This window comes from the organism of the source record quoted next, unplaced genomic scaffold (genome assembly GCF_019419815.1).
Source record: "Pyrus x bretschneideri cultivar Hongxiangsu unplaced genomic scaffold, Pyrus_bretschneideri_v1 Contig100, whole genome shotgun sequence".
In the NCBI taxonomy this organism is placed as follows: Eukaryota; Viridiplantae; Streptophyta; class Magnoliopsida; order Rosales; family Rosaceae; genus Pyrus; species Pyrus x bretschneideri.
The window spans coordinates 14,358-32,069 of record NW_025999392.1 but is presented as its reverse complement, the minus strand read 5'-3'; positions in this window follow the sequence as shown (position 1 = coordinate 32,069).

The window sequence follows — 17,712 nt, the reverse complement described above, 5'->3', positions numbered from 1 at the left end:
TAGTATTTCGTGGGGCAAATAACCTTTACCCGTCATAATACAACTGTTTGTTGGGCCAAAAGGGCCAATGTTTTGGTTTCTGCAGAGGTTTTTGCCTGATGGATAGAGTTCAACGGGCAAAGCTTCAGTCGTTTGGTAAAGTTTTCGTGCCAAGGAAAAGACATAGGCTGTAAAATGGCAACCTTTGCGCGACGAATCACCTGGGTTTTGTCTCATAAAGGTCTATTTATGATTTAAGGTCTATAATTTGTAGGGCAAAATATACTATTTTGTCAAGCAAAGGTGAGGGACGTGACATATTTAATTCCTTCGATGATTTTTGCAGTCTCCAAAATCAATTTAAACAATCCACCTCTCAAACTTGTTTGTATATACTCCGAGATCGCATACGCAAAAAATCACCAAAAACAAATTGTCACATCGTGGGCTCAACTCCACCATAGCATGATATTGTTCACTTTGGGCCCCGACCACGCCCTCACAGTTTTGTTTCTGGGAACTCACATGAGAAGTTTCCAGTGGGTCATCCATCCTGAGATTGCTTTCACGCAAACTCGCTTAATTTCGGAGTTCCGATGGAACCCAAAGCCAGTGAGCTCCCAAAAGGCCTTATGCTAAAGAAGGTGGGCTTGTACATATAAGACATAGAGGATCCACTCCCCTGGGCGATGTGAGATCTAACAATCCACCCCCCTTTGGGGCCTGACGTCCTCGTCAGCATATTTCCGGTTAGGGATTAGCTGATACCAAATTGTCACATCCCGGGCTCAACTCCACCGTACCACGATATTGTCCGCTTTGGGCCCTGACCACGCCCTCACGGTTTTGTTTCTGGGAACTCACACGAGAACTTCCCAGTGGGTCACCCATCTTGGGTTTGCTCTCGCACGAATTCGCTTAACTTCGGAGTTCCGATGGAACCCGAAGCCAGTGAGCTCCCAAAAGGCCTCATGCTAAAAGTGGTGGGCTTGTACATATAAGGCATAGAGGATCCACTCTCCTGGGCGATGTGGGATCTAACAATCCACCCCCCTTAGGGGCCTGACGTCCTCGTCGACATATTTCCAGCTAGGGATTGGCTGATACCAAATTGTCACATCCCGGGCCCAACTCCACCGTACCACGATATTGTTCGCTTTAGGCCCCGACCATGCCCTCATGGTTTTGTTTCTGGGAACTCACACGAGAACTTCCCAGTGGGTCACCTATCTTGGGTTTGCTATCGCGCGAACTCATTTAACTTCAGAGTTTCGATGGAACACGAAACCAGTGAGCTCCTAAATGGCCCCGTGCTAAAGGAAGTGGGCTTGTACATATAGGGCATAGAGGATCCACCACCCTGACGATGTGGGATCTAACACAATCCCTGACCGAAAGTGTGCCGATTAGGACGTTGGGCTCCTAAGGAGGGTGGATTGTTAGATCCCACATCGCCCAAGGGAGTGGATCCTGTAAGCCTTATATGTATATTCCCATCTCTTCCTAGCACGAGGTCTTTTGGGAGCTCACTGGCTTGGGGTTCCGTAGGAACTCCGAAGTTAAGCGAGAATGGGCTAGAGCAATTCCAAGATGGGTGACCCATTAGGAAGTTCCACTCACGTGTGTTCCCAGAAACAAAACCGTGAGGGCGTGGTCAGGGCCTAAGGTGAACAATATTGTGCTATGGTGGAGTTAAGCCAGGGCTATGTGATAGGAGCATATTCATGCGACTTAATTAGCTTGTTCTCGTGCATTTATGTTGTGTTTACTTATCTATTTTAGTGTTTAAGGCCACTTTTGTGTATTTTCAGATTATAAGGCCAAAGTGTGCAAGAAGATGCAAATTGGAGTCTTTTGGAGCGAAAGAGGAATGAATGAGTTGAAGACTTGAAGAAACGACGAATTCCTACTCCAACGATGAATTCTTACCAAAACGAGGAATCCTACTCAAACAAGGTTTCCTACTTGATGTGGGAAAGTTAACCCTAAGTTTCCCGTTTTGGTAACCTTTCCTAAACTTAAACGTCCGTATTTTAGGACACAAAACCAAGGCCCTAGCCCAATTACACAACCTTTTCCCTTCCCTTGCCGTGCAAGGGGGCACTTTTGTCCAATGTTGTGCAATTAAACCCTATTTCCCTCTCCTAACCTAACCCTAGCCGCACCCTTTAATTATTCCCTCTTTAATTTCTGATTTTATTTCCTAAATTCTAGCAGCCTTTAGGTGAATTTTAGTTAATAAAAAAAAAAGAGGGTTTGAATTTCTAAGCCCTAGGGTTTCCACCATTTAGCCGCACCTTAGGGATCTCTTATTATTTTTCTTTTCATATTTTTCAGCAAAAAAAAAATATGATAAAACAAAACAGCCACAAAAACCTAATTCTTTTACTAAGCCGTGGCCTCCCATTTTATTTTGGTGACCCTAATTTCAACCTAGCCGCAAAACCCCATCCTTTTTCTCGCATCATGCAGCCACAAAACCTATTTTGCCTTTCTAGCCGTGGCCTCCCATTAATATTGGACCCTAATAAACTAAAAAGGAATCTAAGCCGCACCTAATTTTCACCCTAGAGATTTCAGCCATTCACCATAAAAAACTCTTGATTATTCACCCTAAAAAGCCTAGCCGTCACTACCATCCCATTTTATTTTCTGACCTTTGCCGTGCATTCCATAATCATGCACCCTAATTCCCTAAGCCGTCACCCCTTTTCCTCCCATTCATTTTTCAAACCGTAACCTAATACTCTCCCAAATTCTCCCATAATTCCCAACAGCCGCAGCACCATATCCCATAATTCTTTTCTGCCGTAGCTTCCCATTCCATTTTTTCTTCCATTCCAGCCATATTCCACACACTTCCCACCATTGCCGCACCACCAATCCTCCCTAAATCCATCCCCAACCCAAAATAACATCCAAATCATCCATTTAACCTCACTGCCGCAGCAAGGAGAAGAAGAAGGAGGGCTTAGACGTGCAGAAATTCAAGTGGATTCGTTGGGCGTTCTAGGTGTAATCCATCCTTTGTTCTTTATGTTTAAATTCAATTTTATTTCTCTTTCTGTGAACATGAGAGGCTAAACCCCTATTTAGCTAGGGGGTGATTCGAAACCATGTTTATGCTTGCAATATGAATTGATTACATTTGGTTGGAATTTCATAAGTTGTGGATTCAATTTGTTTAACTGTTTGATTGATAACTTATTTATGTATGTTTATTGAGAGTGCACGCTTAATGTTCATGCAGGAATTTGACGCTAGAATATAAGTGAGTTTCACCTAATAGTTATGAACTTATATTCACAAGTAGTGGAGGTTGCTTATAAACAATCGCGTTGAATGAATTCTTGGCACTAGTTTCATGCTCATCATAGTAACGAATGCCTCGTCAACACTTATAGTTTTCATGATGCTTAATGATCTGTGATTGTATCTTTATTGTGCTTTTCACGTAAAGGACTTTTGGAGAATGTTTTGAATTGCGTTGCGCTAACCCATCCAATTCATTAACTTAAGGAGAACTTGACGGTTAATTTAAGCGGACCTAATTAACCCGGAGTGTTGAGTTTCATAATTCATCGAAAGACCAACTGAAAATCATCTTGTATGCAAGTGTGACATGTGTGGAGAAAAACCCCTTAGCTATTCCATCATCCATATTTTCATCAAATTTATATTTAGAATCTGCCTTAAATTTACAATCTGTGCATTTAATTTATTTTCGTCAAAACCTCAATCCCCCTTTACTTTAGTGTCCAATTTAGTTAGAAAGTATCTTAGTTTGTGTTTTTAAGCATTTGGATTCATTCTATTACTCAATTTCGTCCAAAGTTACCAAAGTGCTCAAAACTGCCCAGAAAGTGATTTTAAGGCAGTTTTGAGTGTTTTGGGGCTGTTTTGAGTCTTTTGATTTGTTTGAGTGTTTTTATTGTTAATTTTGCATTCTTTGAGTCTAGTTTAGTGTTTCAAACTTTATTTTACGTTTTTGAGTCAGTTTCCAAGTGATTTTGCAATCCCTCCTAATCCCCGGTTAAGAACGATCCCTACTTATTCATATACTACAATTGTCACAAGAGGGTTTTAATTTGTGTGCTTACTTAGTTCGCATCACTATGGTGGGGGCCTGGGCCGGGATGTGACCTCTATGCCTTATAGGTACAAGCCTACCTCCTTTAGCACGAGGCTTTTTGGGAGCTCACTGGCTTTGGATGTTGGAAATGTGCCCTAAAACCAATCATATGATGATACTTTATGGACATTTCACATGTTAAACTAATCTAGTTTAATATTAAGGGCAAACATTATTGTTTGACCGTCTCATATAAATGTTATATACTTAAACAATAAAGTCCAAGGAATATGTGATTGGGAGAATGCGATCTAAAGAAGTTAGATTCATGAGACCATTCTTTCGTAGACACATCCTAAACGTTCCTGATCATAGGATTGCCAATTGGGCATTGACAGTCCGTTAAGATCACTACGTGCTGTGTCTTCTCTCAGGGAGAGTGACTAGTCTCGAGTCATTGGTGTGAGTGACACCAAGACAAGCATGTAGGTGCTCAATAGAGAATGAGTTCACTGAACACGATCAACGAGGAGTTCTCATATTCATGTCACATGAGAACTCATGGTTGGGATAATGCAAAGTAGTCCTTTGACCTGAGGCATCACAACTGTCTTGTAGTTAGGTACTTGATCTTTGATTATGTCAAAGTCACTCTATCAGGGTGTCCACGGCATCGTCGAGGTTAAGCCACTTAGCCATGGAGGCAAGTGAATGCGCAACAAGGGATCTCTAACCTTCAAACTGTTTGAGGGAGAATACTCTATGATATGATTTAGAATCTCTGGCCAGAGTATGAATGAGATGTTGGAATGCGTTCCAGATCACATTCAAGGTAATCATATAAGTACAAGATTCACATTGGATAGTAGACATGAATAAACTATCAAACCAAACAATGTGGTCAAGAGTATTGTATTAGAGAAAGACCGTATTGCATTTGTAATCCTAAAACTGAATAGGTTCTCTACCTCTTCTGATTAGCTTGGGTAACCATGACATGCTGCTAGGAGTCAACCATGGTTTGTGGAAGCCCTAAACGTGTATAAACACTAAAGGGAGAATTGAAAGTAAGTTTCAATTCACAATCGATTTGAAAGAGTTTGAATCGCCCACTGCCTCGCTAAAAGGAACCTAATGGATCGTACACCGTGTAAGGTAGAGATTGAAGATTCAACGGAGATGAGTAAGAATAATTAAATGGTTTAATTATTTATGGCAAGGATTAATTAATATGTTAATTAATCAAACGAATAAGTTCGTTAAAAGACCTCGGGATAGTTTTGGACCTTAAGGCCCAATGGGCTTCGAACGTCAAGTCCATTGACTTAAGTTGTATGACAACTTAATGAATAATGATTCACAAAGGCCCAAATAGCCCAATAAATCCCCTTAGGCCGGCCATGTTAGAGAAGGAGTGGTTTTGGACTTATTTACAAGTTTGCCACTCAAATGAATTAAGGAATAAGTATGACTTAATAGCCAAAATTCATCAAGGTTTTATTTTTGGGGAAAGGATGAGAACACAAGCTCTCCTTTCTCTCAAAAATTTCGGCCACCCTTGAGGAAAACATCTAGCAATCTTACTTCCTCAAGGTCACTCATTTCTTCTTCATTATGCCTTGGTGTGGAGACTTAGAGGTTCTCAATTTTGGGAACTTGGAGAAACCTTTTCATCCATCCAAATCCATGGATCTAAGATGCAAGGAATGAAGGCCCTCTCTTTGGGTGATTAGCCTTTGCTTATGCAAAGAGGAATCTACAAAGGTATTGATTTCTCAACTCACTTTGTTTTGAGTTGAGTCTTGGTTCACCTATCTACTAGGCTTTGAAGTTCAAGGGTTAAGTTTTGTTTTTGAGTGCATATAAACATGATTCCGCCTTTTAATTGTTAATTGCATGTTGTTGATGTTGCTCAAATGAACTTGTTTTTCACAAATCTTCCTTCAAGTGGTATCAGAGCCTAAGTCTAGTAGTTGGTGAATCCTTTTGGGTTTTGTAGTTCATAGTTTGTGATTTGAATGTTGTAATTGTTACAAGCTTTATTCTTGCTTCTTTGAATGTAAATTTTGTTAGAAAATTTGCCATCTCAAATGTTGTAGATGTAGTTCATATGAGCATGAATTTTGGAGCTAAAATTTGGTGCCATGTTTTTGGGGAAATTCGGCCAAATCCAAAGGGTGGATTTTTGGGTTCTTATTTGACTTGTTAAAAGTGTTTTAAAGTGACTTTTGGAACCCCTATGTACCCTAGTATGGTTGTATGTTATTTCCCTTAAGTTTGAGTGGTTTTGGTATGTTTTTTGTTGAAGAATGTTCATGGAGCTCTTATGGGTTTTCATGGATGTTCTTCATTGTTCTTGATATGTTCTTGCCAAGAACAAAAGGTTTGGTGTTTTGATTCAAAGTTTTGATTTATTTCATAAAGTTTTTGTTTTGAAATATTTCTTATGTTTAAATATCTTAGATATTTGCTTTGAAAAATTAAAGAAATTTTAGTGGGTAGGTGTGTAATGATTTATTCCATTACACACACCCCACTTACAAAAACTTTGAATTTTTTTTTATTACTTTGCTTCAAAACCGGCCACCCTACTCAATTAGGGTCCTTGTGGGGCTTTTGTGCAATTATATAAAGTTTTGATACTTTTGTGTATTTGCATTTTGACCCAAAAGTTTACGTTTTTACGTAAAGGTCCAAAATCATTAAAAGGACAAATTGTTTTGCTCCTTTAATGAAGTTTTAGCTTTTGTGGAAATTTTTGGGTTCTAGTTGTAATTACATGAAGTAGTGGACTTTTGTGTTTTTACAAAGTGACCCCAAAAGTTTAAGTTTTTGCAAAATAGCCCAAAAGTTGAGGTTAATTGCACTATGGCCCAAACAAGTTGAGGTCATAGCATTTTGGCCCAAATTAGGTAGAGAACAAAATTGTTTTGTCTCTTTAAATGAGAATTGGATTTTCATTTCATTTAGCTCCATCTAAATCAATTCTATGGATACAAAAACCAAATGAAAATGTTGCATTCAAGTTTAATTAGTTAAAGCGTTAATTAATTAAAGAAAGGGTGATTATGAACCTAAGCCTAAAATAATTGAGCTATGTGAAAGGCCGTTTCAAATTTGTTTGAACCATGGGAATGTGTAGATTAAATTTTGGTTGTAATTTGATATGATCAATTGTTGTAAAAGAGCATAAGCTCTTCTTTACTTTAAAGTAATTTGATTTGATCAATTGTTGTAAAAGAGCATAAGCTCTTATTTACTTTGAAGTACTCCTTTCTTGTTTTATTCGATATGCATGAAATTGGAGTAGTTGGGTCCAACGCCCAATAAGACAACACGCCTTAATGTGATTAAACGCGTAACTAAAATCAATCTCTATCCCTAGACCGAGATTCAACACTAGGCTCGTGTTGATTCGAATCAAAGGTTCATAGTCATCCTAAGGCCCTAAGGCAACTATATAGTCCATCAATGAATGCAAACTTTATGTTAGTAGTATCATATACTCTTGCTTTAAAAACCGTTTTAAAAGCTTAGTGGGAGTATTATATACAACTAAATCAATCAAATGGACCAATAGTTGTAATAGGACCAAAATGTTTTAATTGGATTAAAATGTATGTTTATATGTGATGAGACCTAAAACCCTCAACAAACCATTATTAAGTTGATAAGCGAGAGATGCTTTGAATATCTCTTCGTAGGCCTTCCACCGTGGTGGGCTCCAATCGTTTGTGACTCATGCACCGGCTTCACCCTATAATGGGGTGAAGGAAAAATTTTGTCCTATCTAAGAACATGTAAGAACATTTGAATACATATGCAAACTAATAACACTTTAAAGTAGGCATGCATTCAAAAACAATTCATAAAACCCATGACTTTCAAAGCCTAGTATATGGTGAACCATAAGACTCTTTAACAATATTAAAGAGAATAAGAATTTAGAGATTCTTTACCCTTGAAGCTCATCCTTGATTGCACAAGGGATTCACCCAAGTGGAGGGCCTTCAAGTCACCTCCTTGCTCCTTGGATCTTCCTTGTGATTTCCTCCCTTTTAGTGCTCCTTTTCTTCTTTGAGGATTTGAGGATTTGTTCTCCAAAACACCAAAGGTTTGGTGTCTCTAAGTCTCCACACCAAAGATGTAGTGTGAAGATGAAATGGATGACTTAGGGAAGAAAAGATTGCTAGATGTTCCTCCCCTAAGTGGCCGGCCTCTATGTAGAAAATGAGAGAATATGTTTCACCCAAATTCAATTAGAAAACCCTAATTTGAAACAAAGCTATAATGTTGATTTTATACTTCATTTCATGTGAGTGGCAAACTTGTAATTATACAAGTTTGCTACCCCTCACCCTTATGGCCGGCCATATGTTGTTATTGGGCTTAATTGCCCATTTTGTTTTAGTTGTCATACAACTTAAACATAATGGGCCTTGTGGACCAAAACGTTTTTGCGCCCCGAAGCCCAAAACTAACTTAAACGCCCAATACGAATGTTTCGTATAATTAATTAACTATTTAATTAATCTTGACCATTCTTCAATTAAACCATTTAATTGCTTATCCATTTCATATAATTTCTTCACTTATATCCTTACTCGGTGTACGATCCATTAGGTTCCAATTAGCGAGGTAGTGGGCGATGTTACTCTTAACTATCGATTGTGAATTGAAACCACATTTCAATTCTCCCTTAAAATTAGTGTTTGCTAATCTTTAGGGCTTCCACAAACCATGGGTGATGCCTAGCAGCATGTCATGGTTACCCAAGCTAAGTAGAAGTGGTTGGAGAACCTATCCAGTTACAACTTCAATGCAATACGGTCCTTCTCTAATACAATACTCTTAATCACATTGTTTAAGTGATAGTTTGTTTCATGTCTACTATCCAATGTGATACTTCTCTATATGATTCAATTGAATAAGATTTGGAACAAGCTTCCTTAGTCATATTCGTATGCTTTGGCCAAAGACTCTCGAATCATATCTTAGAGTATTCTCCTTCCACCATGGAAGGTTAGAGATCCCTTGTTGTGCATTCATATGCCTACATGACTAGATAGCTTGACCCCAACAATGCCGTGGACACTCCAATGGAATGCCGTTGACATAATCAAAGATCAAGGACCTAACCATTAGACATCAATGATGCCTCAGGTCAAAGGACTACTTTGCATATTGCAACTATTGAGTTCTCACATGACATGTATGTTCGAACTCTCGTTTGATCGTTGTTCAGTGTACTCGATTACTCTTACGAGCACCTATGTGTTTGCCTTAGTGTCCAACACCAAATGACTTGAGACTAGTTCATACTCACGCTTGAGTCGACATAACACATACTAACCTTAGCGGATTGTCAATGCCCAATTGGTAATCCTATGGCTAGGAACGTTTTAGGAATGAACATAAGAGAAAGGTCTCGTTAATTTAACTAACTTAAATCACTTGTCTCTTAGATCAAATACATTCCTTGGATTCCCTTATTGCTTAAACACAAGATACTATAAATAGTGATTAACAATAAGCTTTGCCCTCTATTAAACATATAAAAGTTTAACACAATAAGTATTCCAAAAAGCTATTACATCAAATGAGTGGCTTTGTGGGCATACTTCCAACATGGGGAAGTACAAAGTATGTGCTTACATCCAGGAGGAGTCCATAAACATATGATGAGGTGAGTGTAGACAACGAGTATGACCAACATGATATAATTCTGAGGTTGTGCTTGAACCTCTACATAAACTAAGCATGGTGGGAATAACTTAACTAAGTGCAATGGTGCCAACATGATATAATTCTGAGGCATTCATTTTCTAGAGGCCAAACTAGATGGGTAATTACAAGAGTTGTAAATGACTAAAGTGTTATTCTCTCATCATTATTTTTGCTAACCAAAATGATATAATTCTGAGGTGGGCTTGGTAATGGTGAGTCTCCCATACCCTGCTAAGAGTTCAACAAAACTCTCGAATTCCGATGAGGGATATGAAATTTGCCAAAAATAGTGGGTGGTGCTATTTGATTTAAAGACCCGAATCAAATGGCTTAAAATCAATCAATTTATATTCGTTATGTATTTGTTTACCAATATATTTGCAAACGCTATCCAAAACTTGACAAAGAAAAACCGAACGCTTTAGTTTCCGAACTTGGTATCACAATCCCATAGATTGTCTTGAATGGATTGTAAAAGTACCTAAGTAGTCTCATCCTCACAATCTTCCTATTGATAATGTATCAATGGAAGAACATGTTAGATAAGTCTACCATGAAGAGGACAATGCAAACTCTAGTGCTTGTCTCTTTGTTACACGAACAAGGAACTTGAGAAATAAGCACAAGGGCATGGACACTTTATGTGCCATGATTCTTCACTTACAAATTGTTGTATGAAGAAATGAGAGTTGCCTTGAACAACTCTTGAAAGTTTGTTATTATGTTTAGAACATAATGGTTGGTTGACAAAAATAGTCCATTTATATGGACTTATGATGATTTTGAATCATTGAGTGTTGAAGTGTTAAACCACTTAATGAGACGGAAACTAGGCAAGGACTTCACCTTTGTGTCCCTATCCTAATGGTTCACTAAGTTTATTGTAAACTATATAGTGAACAATAACCGCACGCTCTCCAAATCGTTTGATGTGTATAACACATTTGAAATAAGTTTCAAGAGAGATAGTGGGAGTTTAGGGACCATGACTATTGTAGTCAAAAGGGAAGTCAAATGAAGAAGGCAAAATAACTCCAAGGGAACAAACTTTCTTTATGAAAGGATGGACATTGGAAGGGGTATTTGCAAGAAATGTCTTGCAAGTGTCAAGAACACACCTTTCGAAGGTGTTGTAAAATGTTCTTGAATAATTCAAAACAGTTGGTTCTTCTACTTGAATGTTTGATTCTGTATTAGTAACTATGTTTTACAATTGTTGTAAAAGTGTGCTAATAAAAAGTAGAAGATTAATGAGAGAAGAGAAAGTACTTCACATTCGGAAAGTGAATAAAATATAGATCTCTGCGAAAGCGGATTGTACTTACTTCCTCATATGAACTACCAAAGAAATTGGAAAATACTAAAGATTGTCTTTACATTCCAATTTTAAGGAACTTAAATCCGTCACTATAGTAGAGATGGATAAATGTTTTGTTTGACAAAACATTGTTCTTTATTAATCAATAATTAGATTATTGTAATTTAATTGGTTGTCTCTATAGTAGAGATGATGTGGTAGTTTAACTGTTTAGAATACGATGATGCTTAAAACCCAAAAGGTTGCAAGGGAGTGACTAATCCCAACTGAGTTGTGACACCTCTAAAACATAAATTACGAGTTGGTAATAGATGGATACTTTGGATCGTTAGATCCGGATCCAATGCCTTCTTGTTAAAATTGTATAGAGGCGAAATGTTCGAATCTTTATTCTTTTTGGAAAGAAGAAAGAATCACAAAGTTGTTGAGATTAATTCACTTAGATGTTAGTGGCTCTTATCCACAACATAATACTACTCATGACATTCACCGAAGATCACTCTCGGTTGGACTATAGTTTATTTTGAATAAACACAAGTCCGAATACTTTGCAAAAGGTTTCAAAGAATTCAAGAAATGTGAGTTGATGAGTAAGACGTCTAAAGTATTTACCTCCTTGGATTTGATCCAAGGAAAGATAACACTTTAGATGAGTTTCCTTGAAAGATATCAAGGAAAATAGCATCATAAGATAATGAATTTCTCCATTAGGAGAAGAACGAACTTTAATAAAATTTAGTTCGTTGGATGTTATCTATTACCCATATATAGGATATATATATACTTCTAAAAACAATATGATTGTCAATTAGAAGATCTTCCAAAATTTTCATAACTCCATAAGATGTAGTTGGAAAGAAAGACAAATCTTAAACATGTTAAGATTTGGGGTTGTGTGCTAATAAGCAATATTTGTTTGATATGATCAACAAAAATAACAACCTAGTTCCTACACCACAAGCTCCAAGGTAGTCGAGAAGGATTTATAAATCGTCTCAGTTGAATGGTTTGAACTTTATGACTATGTCATAGAGTTACACCTCTTAATTCGAAAGAAATAAGAATGAAAATCCTTATGACTACACTGAGTGTATATATATGATATATACTCAAGGAAATGGTAAAGTACCATTTGAATCGAAATAATGAAACCTTAATAGCTAATCGCTAGCTTAAGGTGACTACACTCAAAGAAAATGGTTGACTTTGAAGAAACCGTCTTTGACATAGTCTTAGTTTCAATTAATTCGAAGATTGCAAGAAACAACTAAATGGTGATTCAATGTTTGGACATAATATGGGTTTCCGAAACCATTATCAAGATAGTCTTGATAATATATGTCTAAAACTAAGAATCACAAGACATATAAGTTGTAGAGATCCATCCATCATGAATCTCAGCAAGTTAGTGGGAGCTATAAGCATCTTATGAAAAAAAGGATCAAATCGTTTGATTTCTCATAAAGATGTAAATGAATCTTTTGTTTACTAGGTTTACAAAAGATTAGTGGGAGTTAATCATATTCCTAAATTTGAATATATATACATGATATATATTAATTTCGAATAAGCACTAAAGGGAGAATTGAAAGTAAGTTTCAATTCACAATCGATTTGAAAGAGTTTGAATCGCCCACTGCCTCGCTAAAAGGAACCTAATGGATCGTACACCGTGTAAGGTAGAGATTGAAGATTCAACGGAGATGAGTAAGAATAATTAAATGGTTTAATTATTTATGGCAAGGATTAATTAATATGTTAATTAATCAAACGAATAAGTTCGTTAAAAGACCTCGGGATAGTTTTGGACCTTAAGGCCCAATGGGCTTCGAACGTCAAGTCCATTGACTTAAGTTGTATGACAACTTAATGAATAATGATTCACAAAGGCCCAAATAGCCCAATAAATCCCCTTAGGCCGGCCATGTTAGAGAAGGAGTGGTTTTGGACTTATTTACAAGTTTGCCACTCAAATGAATTAAGGAATAAGTATGACTTAATAGCCAAAATTCATTAAGGGTTTTTTTTTGGGGAAAGGATGAGAACACAAGCTCTCCTTTCTCTCTAAAATTTCGGCCACCCTTGAGGAAAACATCTAGCAATCTTACTTCCTCAAGGTCACTCATTTCTTCTTCATTATGCCTTGGTGTGGAGACTTAGAGGTTCTCAATTTTGGGAACTTGGAGAAACCTTTTCATCCATCCAAATCCATGGATCTAAGATGCAAGGAATGAAGGCCCTCTCTTTGGGTGATTAGCCTTTGCTTATGCAAAGAGGAATCTACAAAGGTATTGATTTCTCAACTCACTTTGTTTTGAGTTGAGTCTTGGTTCACCTATCTACTAGGCTTTGAAGTTCATGGGTTAAGTTTTGTTTTTGAGTGCATATAAACATGATTCCGCCTTTTAATTGTTAATTGCATGTTGTTGATGTTGCTCAAATGAACTTGTTTTTCACAAATCTTCCTTCATTGGGTTCCATCGGAACTCTGAAGTTAAGCGAGTTCGCGCGAGAGCAATCCCAGGATAAGTGACCCACTGGGAAGTTCTCGTGTGAGTTCCCAGAAACAAAACTGTGAGGGCATGGTCAGGGCCCAAAGCGAACAATATCGTGTGTATGGTGGAGTTGAGCATATACATATAAGTCATAGAGTATCCATTCCCCTGGGCAACGTGGGATCTAACAACACATATTAGGCTAAAACGGAACTCTTCATTAATCGTTAGCACGTGGGGCTACATTTGAGGCTAACTTTATATTTTTAGTTTTACATGTGAGCCTTTATGCGCTAACAATTAATGGAGAGTTGACGAAATTTTCAATTATGGGCCTAAATTCTAACAGACTTCACCACAAGAGCCTAAATCCTAATTTTTTTAGCACATGGATTATCTTCCAACTACCATATCTCCATGGGAACTAATAATCCAAATAAGGTTAATAAATAAAACAAAACACAGAATTTGAACTCCAAGTAATAATATGAAACATAGTCCTGGTACTCGTATAGTTCACAATTCCAAATATCATCATTCAGTTTAACTACCTGAAAAAAAATAAGAAACCATAAATCCACATCTAGAGTGATCATAGTCCATCCTAGTACTGATGCATTACGAATGTGACACACAAATTAAACCCTATTTGTGACAATTGTAGTAATGATGTAAGTAGAGATCGTTCTAACCGGGGATTAACTAGGGGTGCTAAACACTTTAAACTGACTCAAATAAATAAAACTAACCTTTAAAACACTTAACTCACTTAAAAAAACTCAAAACAAGTTCACAAGACTCAAAATAAGCTAAAAACACTCAAAACTGCCTAAAAACACAAACTGGGCAGTTTTGAGCCTAAACACAAACTTGGACGAAAATTGGTTCTAACTTGACTCAAAACTCTTAAAAACACAATCTAAAACATATTTGAACCAATTAGACACTCTAAGACAATTGGGGATTTGGTTTTAGACGAAAATCAAACAAACAAAACAATAATGTAAACTAGGTAGATTTGGACGAATTTGAAAGTGTTTGTGACTCCAAATACTTAAAAACACAAAATAAGACAGATTATAATGCTTAAGACTTAACAAAATATGAGGGAATTGTGTTTGGACGAAATTAAACTTAATGGGCAGATTGTAAAGAAAACAGATTGTAAAACAAATTGTGATGAATCAATGGATGATGGAATAGCTAAGGGGTTCTTCTCCACACATGAAATATATGCAACGTAAATCAATTTCCAGTTATCAATTCAATAAGTTATGAACCTCGACACTCCAAGTTAATTAGGTCCGCTTAAATTAACCTTCAGATTTCCCTAGAATCATTGAATTGGATGAATATGCATCACAAACAAATTATTCCTAACTAGTTCTCTATATGAACAACATGATAAAGACACAAGTTAGAATCATTACGTTCTTTGGAAATCATAAGCATCAACAAGGCATTTGTAACTATGAAAAGCATGATACTCTTGCCAGGAATCTACTTAACATGATCGTGACTAGCGACCTTCGCTACTTGCGAATATAAATTCATAACAATTAGGTGAAACAAATTTATATCCTAGCACCAAATTCAAGCATGCAAATTAAGCGTGCACTCTCAATCAACATACAAGAATAAGTTCTAAATCAAACGGTTAAGCAAATTGTATTCACGATTTATGCAACGATAACTGGAAGTAATCAACTTATTTCACATATATAATCATGGTTTCGAATACACCCTTAGCCAAAACGAATTTAGCCAATCATACTCAAAGCAAAACAAAGATTACATGAATTAGACATTGAAATATAAGATAGAATACACCTAAAATTGTTCAACAACTCAAAATGAAGAGCCAAACAATTGTGTGAAACTGTCTCCCTTCCCTTGCTGCAGCAGATTGGATGGTGATGTTTTCTGGGCTGTTTTGATGATGTAGAATGGATTTTGGGGGGTGTAGAGGCACAGCAAGGGGTGTAGGTTGAGTGTGGATGAGTGTTTGATGGTTGGAAGGTGGTGGAGAACTCAGCAAAGATGGTGGAAGAAGGTGGAGCGGCTGCTTGTATTTTTGGGCTGCAGAATGGTGTTTTGGGATGTTTTGTTGCGTGTAGGAGTGAATGGACGAATTTCTGTGGTGAATGATACTCTAGAGTTCGGCCAAGGGCTGAATATATGTGTTTTGGGAAGTTAATAACATACCTAATTAAGTTATGATTCAGATTTCCTAGTCTAAATAGAAAAGGTAAGTGAATAAAGTCCAAATAAAATCAGAAAAAGGGGATGCACAGATTTAAACAAGTAAGGAATGTCCTTGCCTTGCAAGGAATCAGAAATTAAACCCCTTGCACAGCAAGGTAAAGGAATTTAAGGTAAGGTACGAAATTGGTGCAAAAGAAGGAAGGAAAAGTCAATTCCTTGCTAGAAATCAGAAATTAGGACTTTAGGGAAAGTTTTAGAACTAGGAAAGTGAATTAAACTAGGAAATAAGAAATTAAAATCTGGAAACACAAGGGAATGTGCGGCATAAAGTTTAGGGAAAGGTAAGGCACAAAGCAAGAGGTATTAGAATAAGGGAAAGGTCCTAACACATATGGAAAATAGGGACAAAGAAAGGAAAACAACCTTCTTTGCACGGCAAGGAAGGGAAAGTTTGCAAAGAACCTTTGTTTGTTGTCCAAGGGTGCTCAAGATACATCTTAAGTGCTAAAACTTAGAGCGTTCTTGATTTAGGAAAGGTCAACCAAAATAGGAAACTTTGGCTTAACTTTCCTACTTCAAGTATACTTCAAGTAGGAGTCCTTGTGTGATTAGGAATCCTTGTCTAACTAGGAATCCTCAAGTGAGTAGGAAACCTCCTTCAATTTGGAAACCTTCTCGTAATTGGAATCCTCATCGTAGTAGGAATCCTTGTCGTAGTAGGAATCCTTGCGACATCAACTCTTCAATTTTGTCCATTCCTTTTGCTCCAAGCATAAGCTATCCAATTTGTGCCCAAAAGTGCTCCAAAAGGCTCCAAAATGCATCATTTCGCCAAATACGTCTTATGAACCTGAAAACACACAAAAGAAGCTTAAAGAACTAAAATAACTAAGAACTAATAACATAAATGCACGAAAACAAGCAAACTAAGTCGCATAAATATGCTCCTATCAAGTACCAGCTAAATCTAGGCCTGGTTTGGTACTGAGGTGATTCTGAAAAAAGCTGGTATCAAAAAAAGTTGGGAGTTATTTTTGTGTTTGGTAAACATTCAGCTTCAGTTTTTTGTCATAGTTTTGGGTGAAAAAAAAGCCAAAAACAAGAAGCTGCAAAACCCAGCTTTGAAAAACCGGCTTTTTTTTCACATCTATTTTACATAAAAGCCTACCAAACACTATAATACTGTTTTTTTTTTATTTTCAAAAGCACTTTTACAAAAAAGTTTACCAAACACTCTGCTGCTTTATTTTACAGCTGCTTATTCCCACAGCACAACAGAAGCAGTTTTTTTTCAAAGTAAAGCAATACCAAACCAGCTCCTAGTCCGCCCCAATGAAATCACAATTACTCAACCCTTTTGAAGACTTTTGAACTCTAGAGTGGTCATAGTCCATCTAAGTATCAACTAAATCTAGTAAACCCAAAAGAGTATCGCAATCACTCTACCTATTTGAAGAATTTGAGAATCATGACATCCCTAAAAAAACAATGCAATTTGGGAAAATAAGTTTTAAAGAGCTGAAAGCACATAAATACACACTCTTTGGAATTTCAAATAAATAATTAAGTGGGCAGGAGGCAAACCCAAAAAGCTGGTGGGCGATGGCAAGAACGGTGGTGGTTTTTTCGATGCCCGGAGGACCATAGAAAAGCATGTAAAGACACTGCCAAAAAAAACCCAACTCACAGAAATAAACAGATGAAGAAATAGGAATAAGTGTGTTAGGGTTTTGAAAATTGAAGCTTCATGGATGTTTGATTCATAAAATCCAAAAATTTACAAAAACATTGCAAAATAGTTTTTAAAAACCCAAAAAGACTTGTTTTTAAGTTGTTTTTGTGTGTTTGTTTGTGTCTTAGGGTACCTTCCAACACAATGATGAGGATTTGGTTTTTAATTGCATGACTATTAAAGA